Source organism: Salvelinus fontinalis, chromosome 30, assembly GCF_029448725.1.
Source record: "Salvelinus fontinalis isolate EN_2023a chromosome 30, ASM2944872v1, whole genome shotgun sequence".
NCBI classification, from domain to species: Eukaryota; Metazoa; Chordata; class Actinopteri; order Salmoniformes; family Salmonidae; genus Salvelinus; species Salvelinus fontinalis.
In genome coordinates, this window is record NC_074694.1 from 21315119 (window position 1) to 21334545 (window position 19427).

General features: G+C 45.9%; 1 protein-coding gene across 2 annotated transcripts in view; it reads left to right on the forward strand.

Annotated features, from left to right (window-relative positions):
* Positions 1–19427, forward strand: part of srbd1 (S1 RNA binding domain 1) — a 95983-nt gene that overhangs the window by 27384 nt on the left and 49172 nt on the right. The window lies entirely within an intron of this gene.

A 19427-nucleotide genomic window follows, 5' to 3' on the forward strand; every position in this document is an offset into this window, starting at 1 on the left:
TCTCAGGGCTCAGCGGCTGCTGGACAAGGGACGCTCCTCTCTCCCTGTGTCCACCTCTCAGATAGGCAGCCCTCAGTGCTGGATACCAGCCGATGACAGTGACCTAAGATGTGTCACTGAGACGAGTGCAACGCGGTGACATCCACCCGCCTACCCCCCACCTCCCTGTCTGCCAGGCCAGGGTTACAGTGTGTCCTAACTTCTGCCAGTTCAGCTGGTCTAGTGGCTATGGAGCTGTGAACCTAGAGTACTAGATCTACCTCTTGTCCCTGGAAATGTTCCAGGAGTTCAGTTGGTTTGTTGATTTCATGCTTGGATTGACTCAATACATTTAGGATAACATTTAGGATAACCTTTGAAAGCAGTCCACACAAAGACAGTCCAGGTTTTCAGTTCTAGTTCGGGTTCTGCTACAGCAGTCTCTCTTGGCACTCAGGATGCAGTAAGACAGGGCTTAATTTGTAGATCAGGAGGTGCCGGAACAAAAAGTGATAGAGGGGTGACCTGGGGTGCTCTGAAGGAACCGGAATGCAAAATAAAAAGGACACCTTTATAATAAAGCATTGCAGGCGTTATTAATGCTTTTGTGTAGTGGCATAGAGCAGTAGAGTAGAGGTGCTTGCAGAAGTTGCACACATGGGGGATTTTATTTGTAGCCTAGGGTCCCAAAACATGTTGGCCTTTTAAAAACGCATTTCATGCAATTCTACATCATTTTAAATGACTGAATCTTTTTTAATACCACACAAATGATTGAAAAGACAGGCTACTTTGACACTGACAAACTGAGACGACCTTGTCTTGAATCCACCTATAGCCTAGGCCTAGGTGTGCGGAGAGACACATATTGCACAATATGAGGAGATTAAAGCCCTACAAAAGCTTTCCAGTTTCACTGACTCATCCTATGATGCGGAGCTCACTCACCGGTGATGGCCGATGCGCTCTCTTGTTTTACTTTGTTAAACAATGCTGTTCGCAATATGCCTATTTGGAAGTTTATAAAATATTTCGGTAGCCTACAGACAAATTACTCTTCTCTTTTCAGCATGAGCCATTTGCTTTCCAAACTGTGTTTACCCATGATTGTATATGAAATATTGTGAAAGGCCTATTTTGGCTGCATGCTGTTCACTAACAGATTTGCCACGCGGTCCCGACTGTAGGCTAAGCCTTGTGATTGGGCTACGCACAATCCACAGCTAGGTATTTAAAAAAATAAATGTGTCTGTCATTTTACCCATTTTTTTCTCCCCAATTTCGTGATATCCATTTGCGATCCAATTACGATCTTGTCTCATCGCTGCAACTCTCAAATGGGCTTGGGAGAGGCGAAGGTCGAGTCATGCGTCCTCAGAAACATGACCAGCCAAGCAGCGCTTCTTAACACCCGCTTGCCTAACCCTGAAGCCAGCCGCATCAGAGTGCCGGAGGAAAACACCCTTCAACTAACGAGGTCAGTTTGTAGACACCCGGCCCGCCACAAGAAGTCGCTAGAGTGCGATGAGACAAGTAAAGCCCCCCGGCCAAACCCTCCCCTAACGACGCTGGGCCAAATATGGTCCACCCTATGGGACTGCCGGTTACGGCTGTTCTAACCCCAGGCTGTAGTGACGCCGTAACACTGCGATGTTGTGCCTTAGACCTCTGCGCCACTCAGGAACCTGCGTTGTTTTTAATAAGCTGTATTGATCCTCTGTGGCTAAATTATGCTCCTGGTGTAGTATTCCGAATTATAGCATTTTAGTGAATCTCACTATAGATATTTATTTATTTACTTTTTATCCCCTTTTTTTTACCCCCTGCGATGCAGTGCTGAAGAATGCTGCGCCACTCGGGAGGCCCGAAACTCACTCTGGTTATGTGAGAGATTCAGGTGCACTTCTTTCCCTCTCAACACAGCAACGGCCATGCGTTGGTCTCTAGGCTACAATGTTGCGTTAACCATAAACTCGTTTTCACAGTACATTTTTTAGGGGGCAGGAGAATTACAGAGGATGCAACTCAAATGAACACTGATCGCTTTTATTGGAATTTTTACATCGCAAACAGGATCCGGCTCAAATTAAGCACTGGGTATGACTGAGATAGAGAACGTGTATAACTGGACATGGAGGAGATGGCATCATGGCGTGGCCGGTGGGTGTCCATGTGAAGGACAAGCTCAGCTGACATTAACCCCATCAGAGCAGAGTTGTAGATCTCTGGGCAGTAGTCATGATACAGAGTTCCTCGTTCCCCTGACCGCTTGGGAACCATGTCCCCCTCCCTGCCCCCCTGTCACTCCTAAAGGCAGATGAGAACAGAGATGACCCCCCCCAAACCTCACCCCCCTCCGCCCAGTATCAGAGACCCCAAGGCCGATCCCCAATGCCACCGGCTAGCCAGTCTCTCCAGATCAGTTTCACTCTGCACTGGGCAGAAGGCTAGGATATGGACCAAGACACTCTCTCTCTGTCTATATCTGTCAGTCTGTCCATCCAGTCTGGTGTGGTATTGGGGTTTTGCTGTGTCTTGTTGAGTAGCCGCCATAATGGGGTGACAAGGCACCGCTGCTCAGTGGTTTGTGTTCAGAGGTTTTGTGACATTTCCTTAAGAAAGAGAGAGAGATATGTGATATGTAACAGAGATTGATTTCAAGCAGGAGTAGAATGTTTGGTGAGTTCACCTTAAATGCCAAACCGATGACCGTGTTAGTTGGATATTTTTTGTCCTCACCTTTCTAAGCCTGTGAGCCTCAGCCCAGGTCCGAAGCTCCATGTATTGCCAAGTATCCGCTGTCCAGGAACCAGTGGCGTGGAGAGAGATGAATAGTGATGAGTCCTGTTAGTGAGTGGCTCTGTAACAAGCAGCTTCTCCCTACAGTCCCTGTACTGTCAGAGTGTATAAGGCCTGACGTCCCTGCCTGCCTGCCTCACCGTAGTACTACTAGTGGTGGTGAGGCACTGTCCTTGGCCGCACTCCACTCTGTCTTCAGGTAATCACTGCTCTGATCCCACCCTGCTCCTGGTGGAATGAGATCACTGCTGGCTTAGGGGGGTTTGGCCCATGATGATGTGGCCTGGGCCATGGAGGGAGCCAGCCAGGCAGGCAGGCAAGGATCCTGGCTAGGGTGATTAGGATCCTGGATAATTACAGAGAAAAGCCAGGAGGCTAGAGGCTCACTGAAGGTTAGCCGTCTGAATCACAAAGGACAGACTGACGGACACGGGGGTCTGGACTGTGGTACGGACTGGGGCGCTCTTCCAACTTCCACTGTCCGCTCCTTTACCCAGCAGTGCCTCAGAAACACGGGGGTCTGGACTGTGGTACGGACTGGGGCGCTCTTCCAACTTCCACTGTCCGCTCCTTTACCCAGTAGTGCCTCAAACACGTCCTGGTGTCCTCTCCTGCTGTCGCTGAGTTTCCCTTGTTGGTTCTCTTCCCAAGAGCTCTGTATTAAGGACTGTTACATCATCTCTCCTATACACATCCACATACACATACTGTATAATCAACTTGAACATCTTATCCGACATACATTTATGCCTGACACTTGTATGGTACATTAGCGGTATATTTCTTGTCAACCATAACGCATACGTAATCATAACCCTATAGTCGTTCTTAACAAGTAAGCTTTTACCACTACTCTGTTTATATTTTCCCTAATATACGCAAAGATTTGCTGATGTCATGGACTATAATGCAGTCTGCGCTGATGGATGGTAGCTTTTTGTGAGAATGAAGCAAGGTTCTTTGTCGCCACGAACTCAAAGCGTCAAATCCCCACAGACGTGTGTGTGTGTTCATTTCCATACGTATGTCTCTCAGCGACTCAGAGTGGCTGGAGCCAATCTCCAGCAATAACACTTTTACTGCACTGCACATTTCACGCTTCATTTGGCTCTGCTGGGCCGTTTGAAGGACTTTATGGCCATTGGACATTAGAGAGAAAGAAACATCAAAACATGGAAACCTCAATGCCACATCTGAATGCTTGCAATAGCAGTCACTCCTTAAATTCGCCCCAAGGAATCAGTTGTGTGTGTGTATATCTATGAGAAGGACTTATTTTAAGTGGCCTCAAGCTCCGTTTTAAGATTGAGATGGAATAGAAACTAAGAATGGAAACCAAGATGCACAATAAAGCCAATATGAGTAATTGCACATTTTACCAGATGGATAAGAACATGAGACTAGAGAGACTTGTCCCCCCTCTCAAAATGTACACAAGACGTAAAGGAGGCTGGCTATGAACAGTTTGTGCCCAGGCTGACCAGTAGATAGATATGGTTTGAATGGGAGCGTGGGGGCTGTGGGCACTCACAGGTGGCCAACAATGTGCCACCCTGCTGCCCCACTGGTGGCCAAGCACAGCAATCTCTCTCCCCTTAGGGCACCAACGCTTTCTGCTCTGCCGTGTGTGTGTGTGTGTTAAACATGTGTGACATGTTTGTGTGAGTGACTGTGTGTGAATGTGTGTGTGACGAGCGTCTGCCACCAGATTGATGTGAGTGGCTGTGAGACCTTGCTCTTTTCAGACGTGCTCTGCGGTGGCAGCTGGAGTGTGGCATTGGCGGGGCCCCACGCTGACTGGGTGCTTCCTGCCTCCTAGCACCAAGCGTGAGACTGACGGCCCCTGACACCTGCCATTTGGACCCTTTTCTGGGTGAAAAATGTCATAATTTTCCGACAGGACCAGGGCCGGTATCTGATCATCAATCCTCCGGCCAAAGTCCCCCGGGTCAGGCTTTGCAGCTGACTGAACAATGGGGCAAAGCTGTTTGAGGGGTGTGTGTGTGTGTGTGTGTGTGTGTGTGTGTGTGTGTGTGTGTGTGTGTGTGTGTGTGTGTGTGTGTGTGTGTGTGTGTGTGTGTGTGTGTGTGTGTGTGTGTGTGTAGAGGCAGAATACATCCATTCACACAGATGCATCACTCTCACTGAAAACCCTAAAATACGCTCTAAGGAGAGCAATCAATTTCCCTTTTTTTAATCACTCCTTCTCAACCTCATCAGTTCAATGAAGTTGAGTTTAATTATAATCAGTCTATTCAACCCAGGATAGGAGGCTGTATGGCCTTTCTGTTCCTGGATCAGCTGATTGGAACCATGTGGCAGGGCAGTCAAATAATTGGATGTAGAGGTTGGACAAAGTCTTGAGATTATCATTATTTGAGGGATTGCACTGATGGTATTGTTGAAGATGTTGACATCATGGTATTTTGAATTTAGTGATCGCTGATTGGTTATGTCACAGAGGATTGTTCCAATAATATCAGAGAGAAAAAAGATTGTTACGCATATAAGGTCCTAAAGTGGGACAATAGACCCAGTTGGTATTAGATAGAACGTCGCAACCATGCCCGCCTGTGGGGAAAACAACCATGCCCGCCTGTGGGGAAAACAACCATGCCCGCCTGTGGGGAAAACAACCATGCCCGCCTGTGGGGAAAACAACCATGCCCGCCTGTGGGGAAAACAACCATGCCCGCCTGTGGGGAAAACAACCATGCCCGCCTGTGGGGAAAACAACCATGCCCGCCTGTGGGGAAAACAACCATGCCCGCCTGTGGGGAAAACAACCATGCCCGCCTGTGGGGAAAACAACCATGCCCGCCTGTGGGGAAAACAACCATGCCCGCCTGTGGGGAAAACAACCATGCCCGCCTGTGGGGAAAACAACCATGCCCGCCTGTGGGGAAAACAACCATGCCCGCCTGTGGGGAAAACAACCATGCCCGCCTGTGGGGAAAACAACCATGCCCGCCTGTGGGGAAAACAACCTATGGTTACCTAGGTTACCCCGTTTGGCTCAAAGCAAAAACGTGACCTTTTTCAAATGCAATTTTCTTGTCGTCTGCTTGTTTTAGTCAATTATAAAACTACATTTAAGACAAGTACAACATGTCTAAAGATAATTGTTCAAAACTGCCTGCTCCCGAGCATTATCACAACTTAGAAAAACATCATATTGTAGGGCAGCGTTTCCCAAACTCAGTCTTGGGGTTGATTATTTGAATCAGCTGTGTAGTGCTAGGGCAAAAAACAAAATGTGCACGCAGCCCTTGGGGTCCCCAGGACCGAGTTTGGGAAACCCTGTTGGAAGGCTTCCCTCATTCCCTTTTTCATTCAACGGCTCAGACACAAGAGGTATGTGGCAGGGTCTACAGTCAATCACGGATTACAAAAAGAAAACCAGCCCCGTCACGGACCAGGATGTCTTGCTCACAGACAGACTTAACAACTTCTTTGCCCGCTTTGAGGACAATACAGTGCCACTGACATGGCCAGCTACCAAAACCTGCCCGACTCTCCTTCACTGCAGCCGACGTGAGTTAAACATTTAAATATGTTAACCCTCGCAAGGCTGCAGGCCCAGACGGCATCCCCAGCCTCGCCCTCAGAGCATGCACAGACCAGCTCGCTGGTGTGTTTACGGACATATTCAACCAATCCTTATCCCAGTCTGCTGTTCCCACATGCTTCAAGAGGGCCACCATTGTTCCTGTTCCCAAGACAGCTAAGGTAACTGAGCTAAACGACTACCGCCCCGTAGCACTCACTTCCATCATCATGAAGTGCTTTGAGAGACTAGTCAAGGACCATATCACCGCCCCAATAGGTCCACAGACGACGCAATCACAACCACACACTGCCCTAACCCATCTGGACAAGAGGAATACCTATGTGAGAATGCTGTTCATCGACTACAGCTCAGCATTTAACACCATAGTACCCTCCAAACTCGATATCAAGCTCGAGACCAGGGGTCTCGACCCCGCCCTGTGCAACTGGGTACTGGACTTCCTGACAGGCCACCCCCAGGTGGTGAGGGTAAGTAACAACATCTCCACTCCGCTGATCCTCAACACTGGGGCCCCACAATGGTGCGTTCTGAGCCCTCTCCTGTACTCCCTGTTCACCCACGACTGCGTGGCCATGCACGCCTCCAACTCAATCATCAAGTTTGCAGACGACACTACAGTGGTAGGCTTGATTACCAACAGCGACGAGACGGCCTACAGGGAGGAGGTGAGGGCCCTCGGAGTGTGGTGTCAGGAAAATAACCTCACACTCAACGTCAACAAAACAAAGGAGATGATCGTGGACTTCAGGAAACAGCAGAGGGAGCACCCCCCTCTCCACATCGACGGGACAGTAGTGGAGAGGGTAGTAAGTTTTAAGTTCCTCGGCGTACACATCACTGACAAACTGAATTGGTCCACCCACACAGACAGCGTGGTGAAGAAGGCGCAGCAGCGCCTCTTCAACCTCAGGAGGCTGAAGAAATTTCCCTTGTCACCAAAAGCACTCACAAACTTTTACAGATGCACAATCGAGAGCATCCTGTCTGGCTGTATCACCGCCTGGTACGGTAACTGCTCCGCCCACAACCGTAAGGCTCTCCAGAGGGTAGTGAGGTCTGCACAATGCATCACCGGGGGCAAACTACCTGCCCTCCAGGACACCTACACCACCCGATGTCACAGGAAGGCCATAAAGATCATCAAGGACAACAACCACCCCGCTATCATCCAGAAGGTGAGGTCAGTACAGGTGCATCAAAGCAGGGACCGAGAGACTGAAAAACAGCTTCTATCTCAAGGCCATCAGACTGTTAAACAGCCACCACTAACAGCCACCACTAATATTGAGTGGCTGCTGCCAACATACTGACTCAACTCCAGCCACTTTAACAATGGAAAAATGTTTCACTAGCCACTTTAAACAATGCCACTTCATATAATGTTTACATACCCTACATTACTCATCTCATATGTATATACTGTACTCGATACCATCTACTGCATCTTGCCTATGCCGTTCTGTACCATCACTCATTCATATATCTTTATGTACATATTCTTCATTCCTTTACACTTGTGTGTATAAGGTAGTTGTTGTGAAATTGATAGGTTAGATTACTCGTTGGTTATTACTGCATTGTCGTAACTAGAAGCACAAGCATTTCGCTACACTCGCATTAACATCTGCTAACCATGTGTATGTGACAAATAAAATTTGATTTGATTTGACTATGCTAGCAGCCACTTGAGTGCTAGCTAGCTACCGATCGGAACATTTTTAAGCTAGCCAAGACCAATAACACCATTAAACGGACTATACAGCTGCAAGTAGTGAGTGGAGTTACAAACAGACTGTACTAAACAAGTTGAATGTCTTACCTGTGATTTAGATGTTTTCCACACACATAGCTACGTGTAGCCTACTTGGACACCGAGTCCCCACATTTCCCACTCTCACACACCGAATAGCCTGAAGCCACAGGGCTCTTCTCGCAGGCTCTATTTCCCTACGTGGGACCACTGTGAACTGTAGGTCAGGATGTTTGACCTGGCTACATGTACATTGAACAACAAAACAGCTTTTCGACATGTTTTGTTATTTCTGTATAACAAAAAAAGCAGATGTACAGTTGTGGGGTTTAATGGAGAGCCATATTCCGTTCAATGAGTTGTGGGGTTTAACACAAGATGTAGGGCGGTGCCGGTACACTTATGACAACAACCACTTCAAGTGCAGGGCGTGAAATTCAAAAGGTATTTTTTTTAAATATTTAACTTTCACACATTAACAAGTCCAATACAGCAAATGAAAGGTACACATCTTGTGAATCCAGCCAACATGTCCGATTTTTAAAATGTTTTACAGCGAAAACAGCACGTATATTTATGTTAGCTCACCACCAAATACAAAAAAGGACAGACATTTTTCACAGCACAGGTAGCATGCACAAAGCCAACCTAACTAACCAAGAACCAACCAAACTAACCAACAAACAACTTCATCAGATGACAGTCTTATAACATGTTATACAATAAATCTATGTTTTGTTCGAAAAATGTGCATATTTCAGGTATAAATCATAGTTTACATTGCAGCTATAATCAGAAATTGCACCGAAAGCAGCCAGAATAATTACAGACACCAACGTCAAATACCTAATTACTCATCATAAAACATTTCTGAAAAATACATAGTGTACAGCAAATGAAAGACAGGCATCTTGTGATTCCAGACAATATTTCCGATTTATTAAGTGTTTTACAGCGAAAACACAATATAGCGTTATATTAGCTTAGCACAATAGCCAGAAAGACAAGCCATTTCCCAGCAGTAAAAGTTAGCGATCGTAACAAACCAGTAAAAGATATATAATTTTTGACTAACCTTGATATTCTTCATCAGATGACAGTCCTATAACATCAGGTTATACATACACTTATGTTTTGTTCGAAAATGTGCATATTTAGAGCTGAAATCAGTGGTTACACATTGTGCTAACTTAGCTACTTTTCCCACAACGTCTAAACGGCAACGATATTTTTCTGACACGTTTTCTGACACACATATTCTGACCAAATAGCTATTCATAAACATAACTAACTAACTAAACTAAATACATGTTGTATAGGAAATGATAGATCCATTAGTTCTTAATGAAATCGCAGTGTTAGAATTCTAAAAAATAACTTCATTACGACATCCAGCTTCGGTATAGCTGAGTACCCAAACGTTGGGCGCTGACGACTAGTTCACATGCACGACAGATATATGAAATAGCATCATAAAATATTTCTTACTTTTGGTGATCTTCCATCAGAATGTTGTACAAGGTGTCCTTTGTCAAGAACAATCGTTGTTTGGATTTAGAACGTTCATTTTCCCTCTCGATTTAGCAAGCGCACTAGCCAAGTGGCTCGAAGCTCTCCATGTCAACAAACGGAAGAGAACGGAACACGGCAAAACTCCCGAAAAATGTTCAATAATCTGATAAAACTATATTGGAAAAACATACTTTACGATGATATGGTCACATGTATCAAATAAAATCAAAGCCGGAGATATTAGTCGCCTATAACGGAAGCTAAACAGAAGGCAAATCCAAGTCCCCTTTCGCGCCTCCAGAAAACAGGAAATGGGCGGACACGTCATACAAAGAGCCTGTATTCCACTTCAGACCAAGATAAACACTAAATTTCTTCTCTCACCGCCTCTTGACATCCAGGGGAAGGTCTATGAAGTGCACGTATACTCTTACGTATCATGCCCATTTATAGGCAGGAAGTAGAACAGAGCCCCAATTTCAGACTTTCCACTTCCTGGTCAGGAAGTTTGTGCCAAATGAGTTCTGTTTGACTCACAGATATAATTCAAACGGTTTTAGAAACTAGAGAGTGTTTTCTATCCAATAGTAATAATAATATGCATATTGTACGAGCAAGAATTGAGTACGAGGCCGTTTGAAATGGGCACCTTTTATCTGGCTACTCAATACTGCCCCTTCAGCCCAAACAGGTTAATGGAGAGACATTCCGTTCAATGAGTTGTGGGGTTTAATGGGGAGACATATTTCCTTCAATGAGTTGTGGGGTTTAATGGAGAGACATATTCCGTTCAATGAGTTGTGGGGTTTAATGGAGAGACATATTCCGTTCAATGAGTTGTGGGGTTTAATTGGGGGGAAATATTTCGTTCAATGAGTTGTAGGGCTTAATGGAGAGACATATTCAGTTCAATGAGTTGTGGGGGGGTTTAATGGAGAGCCATATTTCGTTCAATGAGTTGTGGGGTTTAATGGAGAGACATATTCCGTTCAATGAGTTGTTGGGTTTAATGGAGAGACATATTCAGTTCAATGAGTTGTGGGGGGGTTTAATGGAGAGACATATTCAGTTCAATGAGTTGTGGGGTTTAATGGAGAGACATATTCAGTTCAATGAGTTGTGGGGGGGTTTAATGGAGAGACATATTCAGTTCAATGAGTTGTGGGGTTTAATGGAGAGACATATTTCGTTCAATGAGTTGTGGGGTTTAATGGAGAGACATATTCCGTTCAATGAGTTGTGGGGTTTAATGGAGAGACATATTCCGTTCAATGAGTTGTTGGGTTTAATGGAGAGACATATTCAGTTCAATGAGTTGTGGGGTTTAATGGAGAGACATATTCAGTTCAATGAGTTGTTGGGTTTAATGGAGAGACATATTCAGTTCAATGAGTTGTGGGGGGGTTTAATGGAGAGACATATTCAGTTCAATGAGTTGTGGGGTTTAATGGAGAGACATTCAGTTCAATGAGTTGTGGGGGGGTTTAATGGAGAGACATATTCAGTTCAATGAGTTGTGGGGTTTAATGGAGAGACATATTTAGTTCAATGAGTTGTGGGGTTTAATGGAGAGCCATATTTCGTTCAATGAGTTGTGGGGTTTAATGAAGAGACATATTCCGTTTAATGAGTTGTGGGGGGGGGTTTAATGGAGAGACATATTCCGTTCAATGAGTTGTGGGGGGGTTTAATGGAGAGACATATTCAGTTCAATGAGTTGTGGGGGGGTTTAATGGAGAGACATATTCCGTTCAATGAGTTGTGGGGTTTTAATTGGAGAAAGATTAGTCATTTTGAGTCTAATTTTGTTTGGGGGTTTTCTGCTTCCTGTCTCTGTTTCACAGTGTTCTGTATCATGTCACCAAGGGGATGATATTGTCCTTGCTCCTCGCTAACAGACCTGATGATCTGATGCGGAATTTTAATTAGGGAGTGGTTTGAGCGAGGGGTCCAGGGGGGGTGAAGTATCAAAGCTTGTATCCGTCTCCCCCAATGTCTGTCATGACTGGCCGTCAGGGGCAGTGGCATGGAGGGGGTGTGAGAAAGGGAGAGGGCTACAGTAAGACTGGGGTTCGGAGGGAGCTTGGCTGTGACTTTGCCCCAGGACAGGAACCAGGGACAATGGTCTGAGTAAGTGAGTGACAACCCTGAAGGGCCACCAAGTCATCCTTTTCACTTAGAGGCATCCGTTGACTTTGTGCTTGTGTGTGTGTTAGTGTCCACTTAGGCCAGAGCGCAGGGCACAGACAACCTTCTGCTGGCTGCCACGGCGATACCCTCGCCATGACGATGGTCTGGGTACCGTGGAGACAAGGGTTCTAGGCTGTATCTATGACAGGGCTGCTACCAGCTGCCCCAGCGGCACTGCTAATTAATACAGACATGATAGGGGCTTTCCTCTGTCTCCCTTTCCTATATGACTGTAGAGGTTTTTTGGGGGGCACTTTCCCCTGGGACAGACACTAACTGTACAGACTCTCTTTCAACTGACCCAGAGCATCCTACTGTGTCACATATCACTTAATGTGGAAGAGAGTGTGTGTCTTTGTGTGTTTGTGTGTTTATTTGTTGCTTGGCCTATTTTATCTGTGGTTGCTGCCTCACTGACGTACAGGGAGACCCATGGCCTTGTCAGTGGATGGATGTCCTTCCTCAGCTCAGCCTGTATTTGTCAGATATCATTAGGCCTTGTTCTAAGAGACTAGTGCTGGCCTGCTATCAAACTATCAGCACTGAAAGTCTACTCTTCCCCATCACTGGTCACCAGCCTTCTCTCTGGAACCTGCTCTAGTGTGTCTGTGTCTGTGCGAGAGAGTACATGAACTTGTGTGTGTGTTGGTCAGAAGTGTCGGACCAGATGGGCCTGTTTCTGAGGAGCTGCCTCCAGGCTCTGGAGTAGCGAGAGAGAGACTCAAATCAAATCAAGCTTTATTTATACAGCACATTTCAGACATGGAATGCAACGCAATGTGCTTTACATGTTTTAAGATCTCTTAAATATGTCCACAGTTTTGCACTCCCTCAGGTTCTCTGGCAGGCTATTCCAGAGGCTGGGGTCATGGTAACTAAAGGCTGCCTCTCCATGCCTCTTGGTCCTAGACTTTGGGATAGTTAAAAGGCCAGTGACCTGAGAGACCTATTGGGTACATAACTGAAAAGCAAGCAAGAAAGACAGAGAGAGCGAGACGGGAGAACAGAACGACCATCTTGTTGCTTCACTCTCATCAGCATGTGCGTAAGCCTGTGTGTGTCAGTTTGTCTTGTTGCCAAGCTCTTCCTATATCCATACAGGACATGATCTTATATCTGTCTGTGGCCTGCCATTGGTCCCTGCTTCATGCAAACTCTTTACAATATATGGTCTTCTGCCTGTCTATCTCAATCACAGTGTTTATTGTATCTCTGTTTTTTTTGTTGTCTCTTGTCTGTCCTTGTCACTATGACTGTTTGTTTGTCCCTCTGCCTCTCTGTGTGAGAGTTGTGTGTGTTTGGGTGTGTGCCCTGTGCTGTGACCTCCTAATCCGTCTGACTGTCTTATTAATGACCAGCTTGCCGACTCCATCTTCTCTGACCCTGCTGAAGGTCATGTGCCAGCGCTCGTTAGCGCTGTCACTACGAAGACATGTCAGCTGTCAGCAGAAGCGGGAGGGGGGTGTGTGCTAATGCAGAGACGGCTAGAGTAGTCAAAGGGGGGAGGGAGAAAGATGGGAAGAGAGAGGGGACAAGTTAATTTAAAATGTATTTCTTGTCAAAGACTTCTGTCGGCTGTTGCTAAACAGGATGGTACTAATTGGCAAGGTTGTCGTGGCAGAGGCCCCCATTCTAGGGTCTTTTGATGTGGCTGTAGTGAGAAGGGGATCTTAAAAGAGGTTTGGTTGTACCAACAGTGAGTGTGAGGGGCAGGTGCTGACCTCTCATCACAAAAGTCAGCTAGATATGAACCCTGAGGAGAGATACTCCCCCATCTGATCTGTCTATCCAAGAGGAAAGAGAGAAGGGTATACCCTGAAGATGGAGGATGGATCAGTGGCATGACTTTATGATAACACCTCTAACCAAACATGGAGGATAATACGGCAATTGTGAGATGATACAAAATGCATCATACGGGATGATTTTTGTATTTTGAAAGTTACATCAATCAATCAATCAATTTTATTTTATATAGCCCTTCGTACATCAGATAATATCTCGAAGTGCTGTACAGAAACCCAGCCTAAAACCCCAAACAGCTAGAATGCAGGTGTAGAAGCACGGTGGCTAGGAAAAACTCCCTAGAAAGGCCAAAACCTAGGAAGAAACCTAGAGAGGAACCAGGCTATGAGGGGTGGCCAGTCCTCTTCTGGCTGTGCCGGGTGGAGATTATAACAGAACTATGCCAAGATGTTCAAAAATGTTCATAAGTGACAAGCATGGTCAAACAATAATCATGAACAATTTTCAGTTGGCTTTTCATAGCTGATCATTAAGAGTTGAAAAACAACAGGTCTGGGACAGGTGGCGGTTCCATAACCGCAGGCAGAACAGCTGAAACTGGAATAGCAGCAGGGCCAGGCGGACTGGGGGCAGCAAGGAGTCACCACGGCCGGTAGTCCCGACGTATGGTCCTAGGGCTCAGGTCCTCCGAGAGAAAGAAAGAGAGAAGGAGAAAATTAGAGAGAGCCAAGATTTTCAAAATGTTCATAAATGACAAGCATGGTCAAATAATAATCAGGAATAAATCTCAGTTGGCTTTTCATAGCCGATCATTAAGAGTTGAAAACAGCAGGTCTGGGACAGGTAGGGGTTTCGTAACCGCAGGCAGAAACAGTTGAAACTGGAATAGCAGCATATCTTGAAAACTTGATTGCTGACAAGCAAAACATTTTTTGGGTGGAGTTTTCCTTTGTCTTCAATTCCCCCACCATTTCTCAGTCATTAGCCTACAATAGATGTGTAGTAGTGGTAGCGGCAGCAGCAGCAAAAAAAGAAACGTCCCCTTTTCAGGACCCTGTCTTTCAAAGAATTCGTAAAAATCCAAATAACTTCATTGATCTTCATTGTAAAGGGTTTATTCACTGTTTTCCATGCTTGTTCAATGAACCATAAACAATGAATGAACATGCACCTGTGGATCGGTCATTAAGACACTAACAGCTTACAGACGGTAGGCAATTAAGGTCACAGTTATGAAAACTTAGGACACTAAAGAGGCCTTTCTACGGACTCTGAAAAACACCAAAAGAAAGATGCCCAGGGTCCCTGCTCATCTGTGTGAACGTGCCTTAGACATGCTGCAAGGAGGCATAAGGACTGCAGATGTGGCCAGGGCAATAAATTGCATATCCATACTGTGAGACGCCTGAGACAGGACGGACAGCTGATCGTCCTCGCAGTGGCAGACCATGTGTAACAACACCTGCAAAGGATCGGTACAGCCGAACATCACACCTGCGGGACAGGTCAGAATGGCAACAACAACTGCCTGAGTTACACCAGGAACGCACAATCCCTCAATCAGTGCTCAGACTGTCCGCAATAGGCTGAGAGAGGCTGGACTGAGGGCTTGTAGGCCTGTTGTAAGGCAGGTTCTCACCAAACATCACCGGCAACAACGTCACCTATGGGCACAAACCCACCATCGCTGGACCAGACAGGACTAGCAAAAAGTACTCTTCACTGACGAGTCGCGGTTTTGTCTCACCTAGCCGATGGTCGGATTTGCGTTTATCGCCGAAGCAATGAGCGTTACACCGAGGCCTGTACTCTGGAGCGGGATCGATTTGGAGGTGGAGGGTCCGTCATGGTCTGGGGCGGTGTGTCACAGCATCATCGGACTGAGCTTGTTGTCATTGCAGGCAGTCTCAATGCTGTGTGTTACAGGGAAGACATCCTCCTCCCTCATGTGGTACCCTTCCTGCAGGCTCATCCTGACATGACCCTCCAGCATGACAATGCCACCAGCCATACTGCTCATTCTGTGCGTGATTTCCTGCAAGGCAGGAATGTCAGTGTTCTGCCATGGCCAGCGAAGAGCTCGGATCTCAATTCCATTGAGCACGTCTGGAACCTGTTGGATCGGAGGGTGAGGGCCAGGGCCATTCCCCCCAGAAATGTCCGGGAACTTGCAGGTGCCTTGGTGGAAGAGTGGGGTAACATCTCACAGCAAGAACTGGCAAATCTGGTGCAGTCCATGAGGAGGAGATGCACTGCTATATGTAATGCAGCTGGTGGCCACACCAGATACTGACAGTTACTTTTGCTATTGACACCCCTTTGTTCAGGGACACATTATTACATTTCTGTTAGTCACATGTCTGTGGAACTTGTTCAGTTTTTGTCTCAGTTGTTGAATCTTGTTATGTTCATACAAATATTTACACATGTTAAGTTTGCTGAAAATAAACACAGTTGACAGTGAGAGGACGTTTCTTTTTTTGCTGAGTGAAGTAGTAGTAGCAATATCGTCGTCCTCATTTAACGTGTTGTTCTCTCGTCCTCATTTAACCTGTTGAAAATAATGAACATTGAAATATTACTGTGGCTACAGTAGGTTTGACTCTGAGCTAGAGGCTTTCCAAAATGGACCTGGGGCTTTCCCCATCTGGGCCCGATATGCATAAATAAAAAAAAATCAATATAGAGACCCGTTCAGAACGGACCCGAGGACAATTAGACCCGTTCCTGGTCAGACCCGGTCCGATCCGAGTGAGGGAAGAAACAGCGAAGTAAATGTTTAAGCGAAGCTGATTAGCGAAGCTTATTAACCGGAGCTGATAAAGAGCGAGGGAGAGGAGGTCGAGAGAGTTGACGGTCTAGCAGGGGCCGTGCAGTGTGTGTAGGCTACTGTGAGTGTGAGTGAGTGACGCGGGAACAGGGAGGAGGGAAGGAGAGACAGCAACCGACCAAGCCAACTCACGCTATAGCAGACTAATACACTATATATGTGTGTGTCGATATACAAAAGTATGTGGACACACCTTTAAATTAGTGGATTTGGCTATTTCAGGTGTATAAAATCGAGCACACGTCCATGCAATCTCCATAGACAAACATTGGCAGTAGAACGGCCTTACTGAAGATCTGTGACTTTCAAAGTGGCACCGTCATAGGATGCCATCTTTCCAACAAGTTAGTTTGTCAAATTTCGGCCCTACTAGTGCTGCCGCGGTCAACTGTACGTGCTGTTATTGTGAAGTGGAAATGTCTTGGAGCAACAACGGCTCAGCTGCGAAGTGGTAGTCCACACAAACTCGCAGAACTGGACTGCTGCAGTGCGTAGCACGAAATATCGTCTGTCCTCGGGTTGCAACACTGACTACCGAGTTCCAAACTGCCTCTGAAACTGCCTCGGTAGCTTCATGAAAAGGGTTTCCATGGCCAAGCAGCCGCATACAAGCCTAAGATCACCATGCGCAATGCCAAGTGTCAGCTGGAGTGGTGTAAAGCTCTCTGCCATTGTACTCTGGAGTAGTGGAAACGCTCCCTCTGGAGTGATGAATCACGCTTCACCATCTGGCAGTCCGACGGACAAATCTGGGTTCGGTGGATGCCAGGAGAACTCTACCTGCTCCAATGCATAGTACCAACTGTAAAGTTTGGTGGAGGAGGAATAATGGTCTGGGGCTGTTTTTCATGGTTCGGGCTAGGCCCCTTATTTCTAGTGAAGGGAAATCTTAACGCTACAGCATACAATTACATTCTCATTGATTCCAACTTTGTGGTAACAGTTTGGGGTAGGGGTTTCCTGTTTTGCATGACAATGCCCCCGTGCACAAAGCGAGGTCCATACAGAAATGGTTTGTCGAGATCGGTGTGGAAGAACTTCACTGGCCTGCACAGAACCCTGACCTCAACCCCATCAAACACCTTTGGGATGAATTGGAACTTTAACTGTGGGCCAGGACTAATCGCCCAACATCAGTGCCCGACGTCACTAATGCTCTTGTGGCTGAATGGAAGCAAGTCACCGCAGCAATGTTCCAACATCTAGTGGAAAGCCTTCCCAAAAGAGTAGATGCTGTTATAGCAGCAAAGGGGGGGGGACCAACTCCATATCAATGCCCATGATTTTGGAATGAGTTGTTCGATGAGCAGGTGTCCACATACTTTCGGTCATAAAGTGTAGCTGCCATAGCTAGGTTATTTATCATCCAATATGATTACGTGGTACCTGTCTTGACTGCATCAAACCAGGAGAAGCTAGTTAAACTAGCTAGCTAACTAGCTAGGCTAATTGAGGCTACATGCGCTTTCTCGTCCAACACAGTTACAAACAACAACTTCATTCAGAATATAAAGTAGCAGCCTACCTGTTGGCTTTTGGTCTTTGTAGCCTATCATTCTCCTTTTTAACTTTTAATTCCACCTTCCATTGTTTCTCCTAACTTTTGTCCCACACAGAGGCTCTATGCCTGTATCCTTTTGCCACTTTGATGACTTATGATTGGCCAACAACAAGCTACACACGCCACTTTCGTGAAAAGCAAAGAGCAGCAGCATGAAATATACAATTTCTCTCTCTCTCCATCTACTGCAGGAGTCGTGTTCGGATCTGTATGGGTCCTTCCAGACAAGTCAGTTAAAATTACACACCCAAGACCCGTGACAATCATATCAGATCCGACCCAGACCTGTGACATTATATAGAATTCTGGATCCGGAACCTCTCGGATCAGGTCTCGGGTTTTCGGGTACGGGTGATGATGTTAATATTATTGCTCGATGTTTCCACATTTTAATTATTTCTATTATGACTGGTGTTTATGGGCCAGACACTTCTGAAGTGCTAAGCCTATTGTGTCCCAAGTTCCCAATAAGGATTTCATTCTGTATTTTATTATTTATCAGTTGTCACCTTCTGCTGTTGAAGCAAACAGTAGCAGTACACATACAAATCCTCTAGATGGCAGTAGTGTCACACTACAACTGGGTTCTCTGTTCTGCAGAGTTGTGCATTCACCACACACACACACACATACACACACACACACACACACCCACACACACACACACAAACTACGCTTGGAGGTTGAGTCCATTAGTTAAGGATTCATTCTGTCCTTTAGCTCTGCATCACCCTACATTGTCTTATGTCTGCTGGGGCTCCACCTTTTGGCTTTTACCCTCACATCAGGTATATTTCTGGAACTAATGGCCATATTTAAAAGTAACAAGCAACACAATGGTAAAACTGTTAAGGTATTTGGATGTGCTTGAGTGCTTTACGACCAATTAGTCATAGAATTGAAAATAATAGATAATGCCATTTTGAATATATGTATGCATGTAGACTTCTATAGTTGAGAACATGTCCTCGGCATATTCATGTAGATAAAAGAGCAGAAGCATTCGCCCTGGCCTCTAACCTTATTTGCTTGATGAAAAGGCCTGTGATCACTGGAGTTGGAAGAGAGCGTTAGAGATAATTACCATGGTGAAAGGTTAGATTTATTGAGTCGGTGTCTACGACAGAGGGTCGCGAACAGAGAAAGGAGAGCTTGTTACTGAGTGAATTAATTGATTTGTAGATAATGGTGCATTTGACGCTAGCCATCTAAGTGGTGCTGAGAATGAGAATACATCAGTGGAAGGAGGGGCTCTGTGAGTGATGTGATGGTTATGACAGTACATTGACTCTTTCTTATGAACCTTAATCGTATTATTTTTGTACATCTTTATTAGGATTTGTTTTTCCTCCACTATTCTTTTCCCTCCATCTTCCCCATTCACTTACTTTTTTCATTCTTTGTAGGTAACTTCACCTAAAGCTCTAACTAAAAGCTATGCGGATCAGTCTCACAAACCTGAGTTCATGACGTCCTTGATAGTCAAAGA